Raw genomic sequence first — 17,344 nt, 5'->3', positions numbered from 1 at the left:
GTAAGATCATGCTCTTCACTATTCAAGTCATCATTACCTGAATAATTCCTTCACTTATCTTAATTTAAAATCAAGTCGTTTGCGATATCGTCTTAAGTGGATCTGATAAAAGCAAATGCTTGAGCTTGCAAATGATTATAGTAGAACCTTACAGATGTACCAGGTGTAAAGAACATTTGAGATATGTAAAATATGATACAGTGAAGCGAATTATCCATAAACGCCTTGTGAAATATTAGAAAATTAGATACATTGAAGTTTGACTCTGCATAAGAATCAATATATTTTAGAATATTTATTTACAAATTACTGAAAATCTGTTTAAAACACGAACCAATTTCTGTAGTTTGATAAATTGCTTTAAGTCACACTAATATAATGGCCTAAGAAAATGGACTGCAGGGAAACTGCATAGGTGTTAAATATCGTTTTTTTTTCTGTTAAACTGTATAAGCATAACCTACGTTTATATGATTCTTGCAATCGTACAATATTAGATTGTACGTTATTTATATAACTTAAATAGTATCTAGTCATTCATACTTCTATGCAAACGTAAGTATAATTTTTGTACTTGAGATATTGGATACTCCGGTACCTAACGGTAGTGACTATGAAACAGAAAATCAGGATACATATTGAGTTTTAGCTTCCACGCAAAAGTTAGAATAATTTATGATTTAGTTTTAATTATTTCTAGAAAATGCTTTAGCAAAAAATGTGTAGAAGTTAATTAATATTAATCAATTAAAAAGTAGAAATTACTAAGCGCTTAATTTTATTTCGTTCAAAGATACTAGGTAGTTATTAGGTAAAAATTCTCTAAAAAAGTATTCCGAAAGAATTTCTATACGACTACTTTATTTCCAAAACATACATTTTTACAATAGTAATTTGATTTAAAAAAAATCTAAAGTAACCATTTACAATACAAAACAAAAACGATATTTTCTATTCACTAAAAATTTCATTCTGTGAAATTTTAGACTACGAAAATTCCATGAAAACTCTAATGATGTAAGAAAATAGGACCGCGTTAACAAGATATTGACAAATAGTATACGTTGAGCGTATTATTGTCATCGAGTAATTCTATCTCAATTTTCTCATTAATTTGATTATTTTGTTTCATTTGTAGCAGGAAAATACGGCCAAAATGAAATTCTCAAAAAATACAATAGACCCTTTATTGAAAGAGGAACAAAAGGAAACGACAGCCTGGAAAACAACCAAAGTTACGTTAGTCTTTTATTTGGTAAAATGTTGTATTGTAGGAATGTTACATATTCTTTTGTGTCGTATTGTGGTTTTTTGATTAAATGAATAATATCTTCAATAATTTCAAAAACTCAATGTAAGAATTAAGTGTTTTTTAATTATGCTTTTTAAAGCATGCTGAAAGGAAATGATTCCGATTACATTATATTTAACAATTGTTTAAAAATAAATTCGAAAAACTAAAAGAGATTATTTGCTTTGTAAAGTTAATCTAGTTTTGGTAAATTGCTTTTTAACATAATTTTCCTAATTAAAAATAAGATAGGTATAAACAAAAGTCATGATGTTTGAAGTAACTTTAATAACATTTATTTTCTTAAAAATCCGGCTATAAGACAGATGAAATAATGTGCGGGAAAAGAACATTGCGTAGACATAGGTTACGCTCATTTTTAAATCTAGTTTCCTTTTCAGTTTAATAACTTTTACTATTAATTAAATTATAATATAAGAACTGTATTTAAAATATATAAATGCTAAAATATTACGACATCTGGTTTCAGTTAATTTTTGTTGGTATACGATAGGTATTTAAAAAATTTGCTTCGACATTGGTTAAAAATTGGACACTTCTATTTTTTGACAACTCTCTGGATATCTATTAAAAACAAAATGCTGTTGATTCAGCTTTATGGTGGTATCTGGCTTAAAAAAGTGTCCAATAAGTTACCTACCTTATCCCAAAAAACTGTTGTGATAAATTTCTTAGTAGCTTACTAAATATTAGATAAATATTTAGGTGTCTTTTCTGACCATCATATATACATACTCTCTGAACTAGCTGCATTGGGTAAAAAAGCTTTGTGTTATTAAAATGTTAAAATTTAATTGCAAAATAAGAAATCTTGAAAAAAAGAGTTGTTGATAATTTCCGGCACAACGGAATGCCAAATATTGAATTTGATTCTTGGAGAGAGGCAAGTCCTCAATAAAAAAATATTTTTTAACTACTAAAAGTTATTTAAAGTAGCAATTTATAGTCTAAATAGCAATTTGAAGAAAGTAAATTATTATAATTTTATTGGCTCTACAAGTATGGGGGCACAGGTGGAGGTATAAACTTATGTCTTCCTGTACAATTTCCGTTAAATAATAATAATAATAATAATAATAATAATAATAATAATAATAATAATTGAATAAAATAATTAAGGTTGAATACGTATGCCTGTACAGCACTAACATATTTCTTTGGAATTGTGGGATGGAGCAAGACGGACATCCAGAACTTGCAACGGAAGGCACGAACATTATTGATTAAGGCTCAAAAACACCACCCTCGAAGTGCCACAGAAAGAACTACGCTACCAAGACATCAGGGAGGTAGAGGATTGGCAGACATTGGCAAACAGTTAGACCGACAAATTTCAGTTCTGAGAAATTTCTTTCATGAAAAGGCTAGATCGTCCGCTCTGCACCGGATATATCCGAGGTCGATGACTCGCGAAATCGAAAGTCACCACGTCACTGATGAAGAAAAACATCAATCATGGGCACAAAAACCACTGCACGGGCGACACGTCAACGAGGTTAGCCAGGGACATGTCGACACCAATGCGTCGAACTACTGGTTAACTTCGGGACAACTGTCTCCCGAAACGGAAGGTTTCCTCTTGGCCATACAAGACCAAGTTATTCCAACTAGAAACTACTTGAAAGCTTTATTTCGGATCCTTCAGTACAGAGTGACAAATGTCGATATGGATGCTAAGTGACAGAATCCATCCAACACATAACGGGAGGATGTCAAACGTTTGCCCAAACTGAGTATAAGGCGCGTCATGACTGCGTGGGAAAAATACTGCACCAAGAACTTGCAGTTAAACTGAACCTCTTGAAGACGGACAAAGTTTTATATTACAATTATACTCCAGAGCCAGTTCTTGAAAATGGCGTGTATAAATTGTACTGGGACCGAACTGTTCTCACCGACCAAAGAACTGTCAACAATAGACCAGATCTTATCCTGGTTGATAAGCGACTAAGGAGAACCACGCTGATTAACGTTGCTATACCTAATAACAATAACCTCCAAGGAAAATACTACGAAAAGATCATCAAATATCGAGCAAATCAGACGGCAATGGGAGATGGAGCATGTTCAAATAATTCCGATAATAATCTCGTCAACTGGACTTATACCAAAAACCCTTGTAGAGAACCTCAAACAACTGGGACTAAGTGAGCACCACTTCAAAAACATGCAAATAGCGGTGCTACTGGGGACAGCACGGGTCGTCAGAAAGTTCATGGGTACAGAAGACCGAACACCATCCAGGGCCCGACAACCTGGAAAGAGTCCCCTCAGAGCTTAATCCTTTTGATATCTTAGATATCTGGGATAAGTGAATGTTCCCCGTAAAACGGGAGTGTGATTGCCGCAAGGCAAAAATCAATAATAATAATAATAATAATAATTATATAGAAAAAAAATACTTGGCCGCAAAGCAGTGAGCAACGAAAATAAAATAATATAGTTTTCAGTTTACCAATTATAAGAGGAGAGAAAGAGCGAGAGAGAGAAGGGGGCAAGATTAATTAAAATAAAACAGAAGATAAGTAAGATCAGATAGAAATGAGATAGCATAGAGAGATGATGTGCAAATTAATGCTCTTGAACCAATTTGGCATTAAACTTTCTTTTCAAGATTGGTATCGATAAAGAAAAGTCCATTATTTTGTATTTATGAATTGATAGATAAATGACTTCTTAAATGTTTCAGTTTTATGAGGTGGTATAGTTAAAAGATTATTTTTGGATATTGATGTTATGAACATCGATGCGATATTTCCTAGCCTAAAGTCACTCTTTTATCCCTAATTAATAAAAATATCTTCTACTTACTGCTGTCTCGCCATTTTCATATTTATAAAAGCATTTCATAATACATTTAAAACATCGTACCCTCAGACGCGAATAATGACACATGTTTTTTAAAGTAACAACTTTAATGTAATCAGAAAGAAAATGCGTCGGTCTGGTCGGTTAAAAGCAATTTCGAGGGGGACAGAACACACATAAAGTGAAATTTATTGGCCTCGCTGGAAACTGGATGGCTTCGAAAGTTTATCCTTAAATCAAAATGTCCGCGCGGGCTGGATATGCCCGAGAGATCGCAGTTAAGGAAGTGATACTTATATTTTTGTGAAATTTTCTGTCTAAAATTGGCTTGATAACTTTATTGTCTGCTGCGAAATGGCTTTAAACGACGCTTTGGAATATTTATTTCGCTAAAACTTTGGCAAATAAACGATTAGTGTCTTCATTGGTCTGATATGATTAAAATTTATAAAAATGGGATAATTCGAACTATCACTATTACAACTAAGTGACTCTTTGTGACATCATTAACCCTATAGATTACTTTGGACCATTACTAAAAGAAGAAGTGCAATTCGGTTGAGGTAAGTTAAGAAATTTAAACATACGCATGTGGAAGTACCTATAAATTTTCACAATGTGCTCTCGTTACAGGTACTACAGATATATTTTTTACTTCCTCTAGTATGAAAATGTTGTAAAAACACATTTTATCTAAATCTTTGCTACAATATTATTATTATTATTATTATTATTATTAAAAGAAAGCAATGCACACATGTTTCTTTTATTTAATTGTCCGTAAACTTTTATTACTATTTTTTAAATTATACTACTACATGTCTCTTTTATCTTTAAAATAATTGGTCGCATAACCTAATTATACACGATGCAGCGTTTCATATTACTCAGGTAAAACTAACCTATATAAAATACCATTCTACTGTAATTATCTTAATATTCCTAAATACCTCTATATCCCTTCAACCGTATTCGTTTTATTGCACGTTTTTAAAGCTGCTTCTAGGGCAGCAGAGCAAAACAAATCCGGGACTTTTTTTGCTCCTATTTAGTATTAATTTAATTTCATGTGTCAGGTTTATTTGTTTTTTGGGTTTAAATAGGAAAATACAGTTCTTAGTTTTACTGGTTTATATTAGTTGCAAGCTTTTCAGGGTTTTTATTGCATACCATTATTTTTGATATCAAAAGCATTCTGATTTAAACAACTTTTTTTATATATTTCTACTAATTTCCTCCTGTATATAAGTACGTAACTACATTATTTTTTACTTAATTTTATTCATATACTCTCGACGGTGGTGGATCGACACTATAATTACTTTTTATAAAAATCAAAAAATTATTTGTGAAAGCACGTTTAAATACAAATACATAATTTTTTCTAAATGTAAATTCACTTCGGTGTGCGGAATACGGACAGTGTTATTATTCTATATAGGTTATCTTATGGGATAATAGTACCTGCATTTCCAGTTACTCCTGTTCCCCTGATCTACATACGCGAAGCCAGAAGCACTCACTCAGACGGCTTTTAGCCTAAGTGGATTCATCTAGTTTTATGTTACGGCCACATTATGCGCATTTAATGTGTTACTTCGCTTTGCTATTTTTGTGGACAAACTGCATAAATTGCATTAGGTTTAATCTAAAGAAAATGCTGTTTTTAGTTCTCTGTAATATAATGTTTATTAAAACTATTTGTTTACTTGCATTTCATGTTTTTAAATAAGAGTTTAACGCAAAAAATTATAGTTGAAGAAGTAGTCCTAGTATACTTGCAGTGGAGTTAATATGTCAATGGTTAACTAAAAATGCTTCGGTCATCATCCACTAAATTTGAGGGTGCCTTTGGCAAGGTCAAAAGGTTAAAACAACTAATAATGAACAAAAATGGCATAGATGCATGAGAAAGGGACTAAAACTGGATCTACACAAAAATTAAAATCACATGATTACAACACCTGTTTTTTATATGTCATTTTTATTCATTGTCAGTTGTTTTAACCTTTTGACCTTTCCAGAGGGACTATAGCGTTTTTATATATATTGACGAAAACCCCGTTGTACCCCTGATAATGGACATGTTATATATCTGACACATATAGGATGAATGACTTTTGAATAAATTTAGTGGAGGATGACCGAAGCATTTTTAGTTACCTATTGGCAAAAATTTATATTTATTATCTTTTTATTTTAAGCTTTTTTTTTCGGCTCTCGCAGATGACCAAAAATTTAATTGAGATAAAAAAAATTAATGAATTATTTTTTTTTAACTTAAAATTAATATAACAACAGTTTCTTATATTGATTTAAGTTAAGCTAATTTTGATTAATTACCAAAAAACGAAATGTCTTTATTTGTCTCCTGGATCTTATTTAATCTTAAGGTGATACGTCAATATGCAAGATATTACATAACACATACATTTACCTATAATATTACATATATATTTTGGATGTAATATTTCTTTTATATGTTATATAAAAAATTATTTTAATATTTATTTTTTTTATAATTCTCTTTCTCAGTCCCACTATATAAAAGATACATTTGGTTTAAATAATGTAATTCGTATTATTAGAACAGACATACATTTCCATGGATAAACTACGCTTCTAACATTTCTTTTTTGTAAAAAGAAGTAATTTTCCTAAAAAAAAATTATAAGCAGACAAATTAGGTACTTTTACCCTAATGAATAGGTACGGTCTTATTTTAATATTTAATGGAAAAATTTGTATAGAAACTAGATTCAGGTGAAATTTAAAAATTTAAGAAGTAACAAAAAATAGACTATTATATCATCTTTAACTGAAGTAGATGACACAAACCTATATTGAAACTCTAGTAGAATGCACTTTTATATATTTTAATTGACAGCTCTTAAGTAATGCCCGGTTTAACCAAGGGGTACCAGGATTAGCCTAAAGTTTCCCTTGAAGGTCTAAACAACAATCATCGTTTATCTTCTGATAAGGGTCAATCCTTTAGAGGGTAAAATTCTCAGAGATTTAGAAGGTGCAGAAGGGCATAAGGATTCCCCAGTTCAAACAAATTGGCAAAACTAAAATGTTAATAGTAATAAATAAATTGAAATAGCTTACTACTCAATTTTTGTCTTAATCTGTTTTTTAATAACGGTATATTTTATAACAGTGTGTATTAAAGAAAACTTTGGTTCTTAATTAAACCCTAAGTTATTCTACACAAGAGTTAGTTTATCAAGTAAAATTTTATGAGAGAAACAATGAAACGAGACACAAAACTTCAATTTGATACAACAGAAATAAAAAATGTTAAAGTTAAGCCGGTAAGCAAAACAGACAATCACAGAACTAAGAGGAATGACAAAAATTATAATCAAAAGAAAGTTGACTGCATAAGATAGAAAAAGAAGACTCTCGATAATACCAGAAGCTACACTAACTCGAAATTAGAAGTTGGACCAAGGCTTACCGAGAGAGCTACAGAGTATCTATGGAAAGCTCCTTATAGATAACCATGATCTTACTATCTAAGAAAGATCAATTATGTTCTGCCTAAATAAAATAAGGACGATATTATGCCTAATATTAAGCGCAACAAGGCTAGAACAAAGAACGAGCAGGGGAAGAAGAAGGCAACAATATTATATGCTTTTGCTTATCTACCATTAAGTAGTAAACTGCCCTAAAACAATTATATGAAAATTACAAAAATTTAAGTAGCAGTTGATTTTCAAGGAATTGGAATACTTAAAGGTAAATTGTTTTTAGAATTTAATTAAAAATTGGCCACTAATCTTAAGGACGTCTTTCTACAAGTCTAATATAATAGGTAGGTTTTTCTAGAAACCTTTTATGACCGATAAAATTTAAGATTTTTAAGAGATCACACATCAAATTCTGAATCTTAAGTTGCATTGACAGGTGAAATTTTAATTCTAAAATTAAGTTATATCGGTGATTGCGAATGAGAGAGAAACAACTTTCTATGTCAATGCTTTAGTCTTCTATATCATAGATTATTTCATAAGCTACTAACAATCTTTTCACAAAAGATTTACTATTTGACATTACAAGAATATTGCACTAAAAAGAATCTTTTATTAAAATATTGCCATTTTATCTTTAATAATACAACATTAACTAAAGGCAAACAAGAAAATCCTAATTAAGTAACGAAATGAAGCCAGGAAAAGAACGACTAATTATTTCCAAATGATCCTAAAGAGGCGACAAGTAGTATTTTTTCGCAGTTTTCCTTTTTATTAACGCCCTTTCTTTATCTTAAGGGTCTTATTATTTATTCGGCCTTTTAACTTTGAGTTTTAAATACTGTTTTAAACCTTTTTAAACAAAGGCAATTAAGAAAACTCATTGCTAACGAAACCGTTTTTTTACCAAGTTTCCAAGACAGAATTTCCTTAATTGGCCGGAGAAATGGAGAGCCCCCCATCGTGTACTAAATTTATTAAAATAACCCGCATAAAAAAGCGTTTTCTTGTTTTCAATCTAAATATTTAATATGAATTAATTTCAAGCAAATTATATACCGTGAAAATTTCTTGATTATGCTAATTTTAAGTTAATTGTGAATTCATACTTCAGTCAGCTTGTATAAAAGCTATAAAGAAGTCTAATTTAATTACCCACACTAATTTACACGAGTACTACATTTAAATGTTAGGAAAAAAGAAAGGTCCTTACCGCAGTTCGCAAGATCTCTGCCATGAATGCGAATACCAGCAATTTTTTCACATTTTTTGACGATAATAAAAATGATAATGAGAGGAAAGGTCTGCGAGGTAAATTTACATTTTATAAAAAGAGAAGTAACGTCATCGCGTGCCTGGAATAGACGTAAAATAAAATGGCTAATTATTCCTAAAGATTTGTGACAACACCAAAAGGAAACGATTTATGTTTTGGGGCGCATGTTTTTGTTGAATCGGATAATATAAATGCTGCCCTAAAAAGACCCTACTTTTCTGTTTGGTGTTTAATTTTAGATTTAGTTATTTTTTAAAAGTTTTAGTAAATAAAAATAAAATAAACATTGCGCATTCTATAGGTTTTTGTTAAGTATGGACAACTGCTTTAAAAGTTAAAAAAAAAATTACTAAAAAAGACAAGTTATATTTAGTAGTGCATATAGAATCACTTGTTGAAGACAACTGAGGACATGGTATACCAAAATGTAATTTTTTGCACTTACTGCTATTTTAAGGATCTATAATCTTCAGTGGAGTTAAAGCAAAAGAATGTTGTTTATTAATTTTGATGAAAGAGGAGTTATTTCTCTGTGGCCAAATGTATGGAAACCTTTAATAAAATCATAATAATTGTTTACTACAAGCTGTTTAACGGTACGATTTTGTTTGAGTGAAGACGTAATGTAAATACTTATCTAGTAATTTAAAAAGTAAAATAGTTGAACTATACCAGAAGGGTTATAAACAAATTGTAATAAGTAAAAATTTAAATATTTTAAAAGGCACTGTTTCAAAAATAATTAAAAAATTTGAAGAGAGAGGAAATGTGTCGGTAGCCCACAAGCAAGGAAGACCAAGAAAATTGTCCAAAAGGGCTATGAAAGTAATGAAAAGAATATCGATCAACGACCCAAAGAAAACTTCTATAGATATTTCTGGAGAAATGAGTGAAATGGGGATTTCTGTGTCTGCTCGCACGGTGAGAAGAAGGCTAAATGAAGTGGGGCTTTTTGGAAGAGTTGCTGTAAAGAAACCACTAATATCAAAGAAAAATAGAAAGGATCGCTTGAAATTTGCACGAGATAATCTTACCTGGTCTCACCAAAATTGGAATACTGTATTGTTTAGTGACGAAAGTAAGTTTCAATTATTTGGGAGTGACGGGAGACGTTATGTCCAGCGGCCAAAAGGTACAAGGTATAGCCACAAATACCAAAAGCCTACGGTAAAACATGGTGGTGGAAGCGTAATGGTGTGGGGTTGTTTCTCCCGATCAGGTGTTGGCCCCCTGGTAAAATTGATGGAATAATGGACCGTTTTCTATGCAAAGACATATTGGAGAACAACATGTTGCCTTATGCTGAGGAGGAAATGCTATTGAGATGGTTGTTTCAGCAAGACAACGACCCTAAATACAAGTCCCAATTTGTGAAAAACTGGTTAAATGAACAGAGCCTTGCTTTAATGGATTGGCCTTCACAGTCCCCAGATCTGAATCCCATAAAAAATTTATGGGATCATTTGGACAGGAAGATTCGAAACCATTCGATTTCAAACAAGGCTCAACTGTGGGAAATACTGCAAACTGAGTGGGCTGCCATTTCCAGTGAAGACTGTGCAAGACTTGTCGATTCTATGCCACGAAGATGTAGAGAAGTAATAAATTCGGAGGGATATGCCACAAAATATAAGCAGATTTTGATTTAGTGGTAATTTATATAAATAACTTTCTTCAGTTTCAAAACTTTTGGCCAAGAAAATATTAATTTTATTTCATTTTCTTTTTATAATACGTTTAATTTTAAATTAATAAGTTAAGTTAGGTAATATATTATATATACTTTATCACAATATGAGTAACTTTATTATAGTTCCTGGTTTCTTTAAAAAAATACAAAAAAAATGTCCATACTTTTCGCCACCACTGTACCTGTGATTGGACTGAACGTCGAGTTGAAAAGTCACGTAGTGGAGAGCGCTTGTCTTCTTTTCGCTAGGAAATTAAAATACAGTTTATTTAGCGGTTACAGGTGATATGGCTTAATAAATCCTGGAAATAGTCATCCCTATTTTCCATGCAATATTATAGATTTTGCTCTAAACGTTGCCACTCATTTCGAACTCATTACAAATCTATTCTGTAAAAAATTCCTTTAAAATTAATTCAATTTTAAAGTGTTTTGCTTTGAAAGTGGCCTTAAAGAAAAAATCTAAAAGTGATAAGTCTGGTGATCGTGGAGGCCACTTAATGGAATTTCGTCTTGTTATTCCTCATCCTGAAACTGTCTGATCTAAATATTTTCAAACGAACAACCATCCTGTGGTTTTTTCAAATAATTACTTTTTAACATTACCATTGTAAAAAGGGTTAAAATAATAAAGGGTTAAAATATTTTTTGGAAATAATCAATGTCTAATAAAGGGGCGGAATTATTTAAAAAACCTTTGATTATCGATATAAAAAGTGAAAAGAAAGGAAATATTTGGAAAAATCTATTTTGTAAGTGATTTCGGCAAACAATAATCACTGAAAATACTCTGGAAGATGAGATAACATTAGTAAGGACAAATAAGATATATCTATTAAATTTAAATATGAAGGCTCACGAAGACATTTTACACCTACATCATATGCATTCATTTTCTATCTAACCTTACTTTTAATTTTTTTTTTAAATCACCCATAATATTCTCCTCAGACTCCAGGTATCATATATGATACCTGAGGATTTAATTTTTTTTTCGGCGCGCTGAAGCAATTAGCCGCCAGTTCCCGATGGTATTATAAATGATACATAGCCAAATATGCGCACACATTTTTATTTCGCCGACGCACGCTGTAGTGGTGAGGTTAGGTTAGCGTATTGTTTACCTTTGCAAGTGCACGTTGCATTATTATGCCTTTTTACCAAAATAAGAGTAAGTAATATTGTTCTTGCTTTTTTATTGTTATATATTGACGGCAGGTAGCACATAGAACATGCGTAATAAAAAATTCTCTCTTAGTAATCTCATCGTGCCGCAAATGGTAGACTTAGTAAAGGTATCACCGGTGACATCTTGGGTCTCTAAGACTACAAAAATAAATGAACTGCTAGGAATTTGTGTGTTAAATATAAAATCATATTTTGGGTTTTTTTAATTATTTTTCCGTGTTGAACATCATTATTTCGTCACTCATCTATGAAATAATTTTTAGGGGCCTTAACCAGCTTCGAGCTAGAAGAATTAGTTCTTAATCTGGACCTAGACCAATCAGATATCGGCGATTTATCGTCGGAGAGTGGGGATGAAGTAGATGTGGACTTGGATTTGGTTAATATTAACCTTGATCATCAGGATGGATTAGAAAGTATAGAGGATATGGAGATGGCAGAAAATATGAGTGATTCTTCGGATGACGAGCCTCTTGCCCATTATTTACCAAGCTATGAAAAAACTTGGTCCCGTGTCCGGGAATTTGAACCATTCCAGTTTAACTTTAAAAACGAGAACATTTCCACTCAATTAAATCAACCAAGTATGTACCTAAGAAAATACATTTCTGATACTTTCTTTGAACAAATGGCACTTTTTACAAATATGCGTGAGGTTATTGAGACAGGCCGTTCCCTTGAAACTTCTGAATATGAATTGCGAAAATTCTTTGGAGCTTCCATGTTAATTGGAATTTATGGTCTACCAAGAATAAGGATGTACTGGGCGCGAAGTACAAGAGTGCCCATTGTTTCAGACACAATTTCATTACCGATTTCAAGAAATCGGTACTTTATATTGCGATCACGGGTAAGACTTGTAGAAGATCAGAGTATTACCAATGAAGAAAAAATAATAGATAGATTCTGGAAAGTAAGGCCTTTATTGGACATGGTGCAAAGAGGATGCCGTTTAATGAACGAAAACAGTGTCAATAGATGATCAAATGATTCCTTTTCATGGCCAAGTGAAAATGCGATAATTTGTTAGGGTTAAGCCAAATCCAGTGGGATTAAAAAATTTCGTCATGATAACACCGAAGGGAATTCCGTTGGACTTTTATCTTTATGAAGGAAAAGAATCATCTGTCGAATCATCGCTATTTAAAACGCCAGAAAAACTAGACATAGGTGGCAGAATGGTGCTGAAGCTGACCGAAACTTTGCCGATAGGAGTATCGTTATTTTACTTCAATATCTTTGATTGATGTTCTTTTGTCAAGAGAAATAACTTTGGCTGATACAATAATGGCTTCTAGAATTCCCAAAAACGCAATTCCGCAAACTGATAATCAATTTAAAAAATTGGGTCGTGGATCACATGACTCACTCAAGAGAGGAGATGGAAAAATTATTCTGACTAAATGGTTTGATTCGAAACCAGTGCATTTTGCTTCCTCCTGCTCTGGTATTGAACCCCTGGGTAGTTGTAAAAGGTGGTCAAAGACCGAAAATAAATACATTAGAATTAATCAACCCGCAATAGTTGCCGATTACAATGAGAATATGGGAGACGTTGATTGATTAGATAGGATCATTGGAAAGTATGCAATGCGTGGACGTACCAAAAAGTGGACAGTACGTACAATTTATCATTTTTTGGATTTTGCCGTAGCTGCATCTTGGCTGGAATACCGACAAAATGCTATTGCAGAAGGCTTGCGGAGAAAAGAAATCTTAGATTATCTTGACTTCAAATTATCAATTGCCAAAACTCTTATTTACACTGATATTCCTCAAGCAGATTGCGAGCAAAGTGATTCTGATGAAGAGCAGGTAACGCCCCGAAAACAAAGGAAAATTCAGCCTATTTCAGATAGAAGAGAGAGGAAGCAGGGAAACACTCATCTACCAGTATTTACCAAACACGACTAGAAATCCAGATCAAAATGTCGATATCCGAAATGTGGTAAATTGACATTTGCTAAGTGTGCCTCATATGACGTATATCTTTGCTGCTCCGTTGAGCGAAACTGTTTTGTTCTTTTTCACCAATAAAGTTTTTTTTTTGAACCTTTTTTTGTATTTATTTAAACCTAAGGTATTAAATATGATACCTTACTTTTTACAGTAAAGAACCAACAAAAAATTTTTTTTTTGATATTTTGTTGTTTTTTGGGCCCAACACTTTACAAAAAAGTACGTGTTTTAAAAAGATATGTCTTCATTTCACCTTGGGTCTGAGAAGGTTAAATATTTCTTGTTTACATTAGCTGTTTATTTGCATAAATTAAAAAATAATTAGTAGATCTGTAAAATATTAACTTAATACTAAGTGACAAAATACAAAAACTGACATTCAAAGAAACCTACAATTTTTTCGTTTCAATATTGCAACAAAAGAAATGTTATCGCCGATAATAGCAATCCTTTGTACCGATACTATATCGTAAAATTGTTGGAAAAATGCTTTTAAGAATTTGGATGTAGAAAAATATAAAGCTTTTAGGGAGCTTTGTTTTCTGTCGTGCAAAATCTAAAACCGGTTATATGTTTTTTTTTTATTAAATTGCCTGACATATTTTATAATACTATACACGAGAAAAGCTGTATTTCGAAGTGTTACTACAGGATTTATTTGTATCGGAAAATGTGTCTAAAATATGATTTATAGTTGCAAACAGGTTAATAAAATAAACACAATGAATTTAATATGAAATAAAAAATTCAGAAAGGTATGTGGTCATTATATAAAAAAGCAGCAAAAACATCTTCAAGATGAAAAATAACAATTTTTTAATGCAATAAAAGAACAATTAAAAGAATAGAAAAAATATTAGAAAAATCCTTAAGCTAAAGAAATATTTATTATGAAAGGAATTCGAGAAGATTGTGTGCTTTCTCGAATTTATAATACAATAATTTTTCAGAAAAGCTGAACAAGAAAAAATAGACTGAACAATTGCCCTGAACCCTGATGAATAGTTCTGCTAGCAATAGATAATTGGTTTACGGAGAGCAGTAATAGATCATAGTAATGAAACAAGTCTCAGATTTAATATTAAAAAAACCAAGTTGATAGTCATTAGCAAACATTAAAAATTAGATAAAAACTTAATTGCCTGCAAGCAAGAAAAAATATTTCAGAATATTATAAAAGATTTATTTGTGAAAATTATAATACTCTACTTGCCCACGTTTTTTATTTATCGTAAAGTATTAGTTAACTTTTGTGTTCTCTACTATAATTAAAATTTTACCTTTAATTTGTTTATTAGAGATGGTATAAATTAGACATCTAATCTTTTTTATAAAAATCACATCACCTGTACCTATAAGTACTTTAAATTTTTACTTAGTTTATAAATTTTCCAAATTAAAATGTATTTTAATAAATTGTAAAAAGGTTGCAAAGATGCAAATATTTGAGCGAATGAAAAATCGAACTTAACTCATGAAATCAAAAGCAGAATAGAGCAAGCCAGGGTATACATAAGAAACATTAAGGTTTTCCATGAGGAAAGTTGATTACCCTGTTATGTATTTAGCATTTTATTATATGGAACAGAAGCATATATAGATTAGATTAAAGTACTCGTATAAAGCACTTCACTTAAAAATAAGCCTTTTTGACCTCCTTATAGCCCTAAGTTAATCTTAGCTCTCCTGCAGAAGGGCGTATTTAGGCACTCACTTTGCAAATGGACGCAAATACTTTACTTATTCTAAAAATTGAATACGAAATACTCTATATCTCTATAAACCCAAAAAAACATCTCTAACGGAACCTAAATTTTAAGGTACATACATTTCTAAGAAGTCTAGTATCTTGGTATGACATGCGACAGCAAACTAAATTGGAACTCTTATATCATAAATATTGTAACGAAATTCGGGAACACACTTTTATTGTCAACGTCAAAAAAACACTAACCTAACTCGCTTTGACTGTCGTTTAATTGTTTCCAAGGTAAAAACTGACTAAACAATTAAAACTGAATGATTTGTCACGAAGCGCGTCCTTTTTAAAACCCGATGGAACAGTTTCGAAATATTTAGAATTATCTTCATTGTTTTTGCCCAAAGAGACCAATAATTTTACGAGAATACTGACAGTTAAAGCAAGCAAGTATACAAATTCTAGAAAATTAGAACTACAGGGATTTAGAATAATATAACCTAAACGTATTTACATTTTCATAATAATATTGTAGAAAGCATATATCTCATACAGTGTATGCATATAACTAATAAAACCTAAGGTTTTCTCCTAGAGTAACTATGTGGATCTTCACATCTATGATGTTGCCCTGTGCTAACGTACAGAGCTATTTTTTATTAGGTCTAGAAAATAGTGTAAGCTACTATTTGTCACACACTTACACTTGATACTTGATACACTTTCTAAAGGATGCTATGCCTGATCCCTTTGCATTCTTTTGCTGAACCATTCACAATCAACAACTGGGTATAAGGGACGCAACCACAATAAAAGGATAATCAGGCTACGGATTTTAGTCTTTTATGGGAAAGTGGTAGAGGACTCCTATAACGAAGCTTTTCAGTTACTCGGATAAGTTAGAGGAAAATCGCTCATTGTCCCGGAATGAAATCACTGATTGCTGTCAAATAAATAGCCATTTGTTAAAATGAAAATTAACCCTGAACTACTACCGACACATTTTTATTACATATGTACTACTGATAAGTCCTTAGGATTCATAATAATAAAATTGCCATAAAATCAATAAAAAAAAACTTTTATTCAAAAATTTAAAATTACTTGGGTATATTACAGTACATAAACCGAAAAAAACCTAAAATTATTTTTCAGAACACTTAGGGCACAATTTCTTGCAGCATTGATTGCAAATGGGCAATTTACATATGTCACACTGGATAGCAGTTTTCCTATCCTTGTTGGTAGGGCAGATGGCACACCTTTATCTTTTCCTTTTTTTAGGAGGTACTTGAGGCTGCTCAAAAACTGGATTCGCAACCCCCAAAAGTTCAGCCATGAGGATTCGTACATTTGAGTGCACCTTCTTGTAAGCCATTCTAAGTCGCAAATGTTCATCTATTAATTGCTTCCCAAGAGCTTTGATAAATGAGTATCGTTTTATTTCTTTACCTTTTGATGCAAATTGGTACAATACTCGAGAATTTACACCTGCAATGTTCAATATAGCAAAAAAAAATTGACATTGGCCAACGGTTAGTTCTTCTGGATACTGAATACAACGCACATTTCGCATCTAATGCGTCATAACTCCAGATTTTGTTTCATTATAAAAATGAATTATCTCCGGCTTTTTGGTTGTTTCGTTGACAGAATTGTCATGATGCATGCTAGAAAGTAATATAACGCTTTAACTTTTTTTGGGACATAGCTAACTATAGTGGTTGAAGAAGTAAATCCAAACGTTGATGAATGAATTGCACGTTTTTGGTTCGGTAAAAATTCAGGTGGTACAGATTTTTTATTTTTTTTTAAGGTTCCCACGTATGTAAAACTGTTTTTCTTGAGTTCGTCGACGAGTTCCACTGAACTGTACCAGTTGTCCCCGGTGATGTTCCTGTTGGTGCCTTTAACACACTCCACAAGCCTA

General features: G+C 31.7%; 1 protein-coding gene across 4 annotated transcripts in view; it reads left to right on the top strand.

The window, feature by feature from the left end:
• LOC126739140 (furin-like protease 2) overlaps positions 1-17,344 on the top strand; it is a 969,288-nt gene that overhangs the window by 433,862 nt on the left and 518,082 nt on the right. The gene's annotated exons all lie outside the window — the stretch shown is intronic.

This window comes from Anthonomus grandis, chromosome 1 (genome assembly GCF_022605725.1).
Source record: "Anthonomus grandis grandis chromosome 1, icAntGran1.3, whole genome shotgun sequence".
Taxonomy (NCBI): domain Eukaryota; kingdom Metazoa; phylum Arthropoda; class Insecta; order Coleoptera; family Curculionidae; genus Anthonomus; species Anthonomus grandis.
Note: the sequence above shows the minus strand (reverse complement) of the source record. Positions and strands in the feature narration are given on the sequence as shown.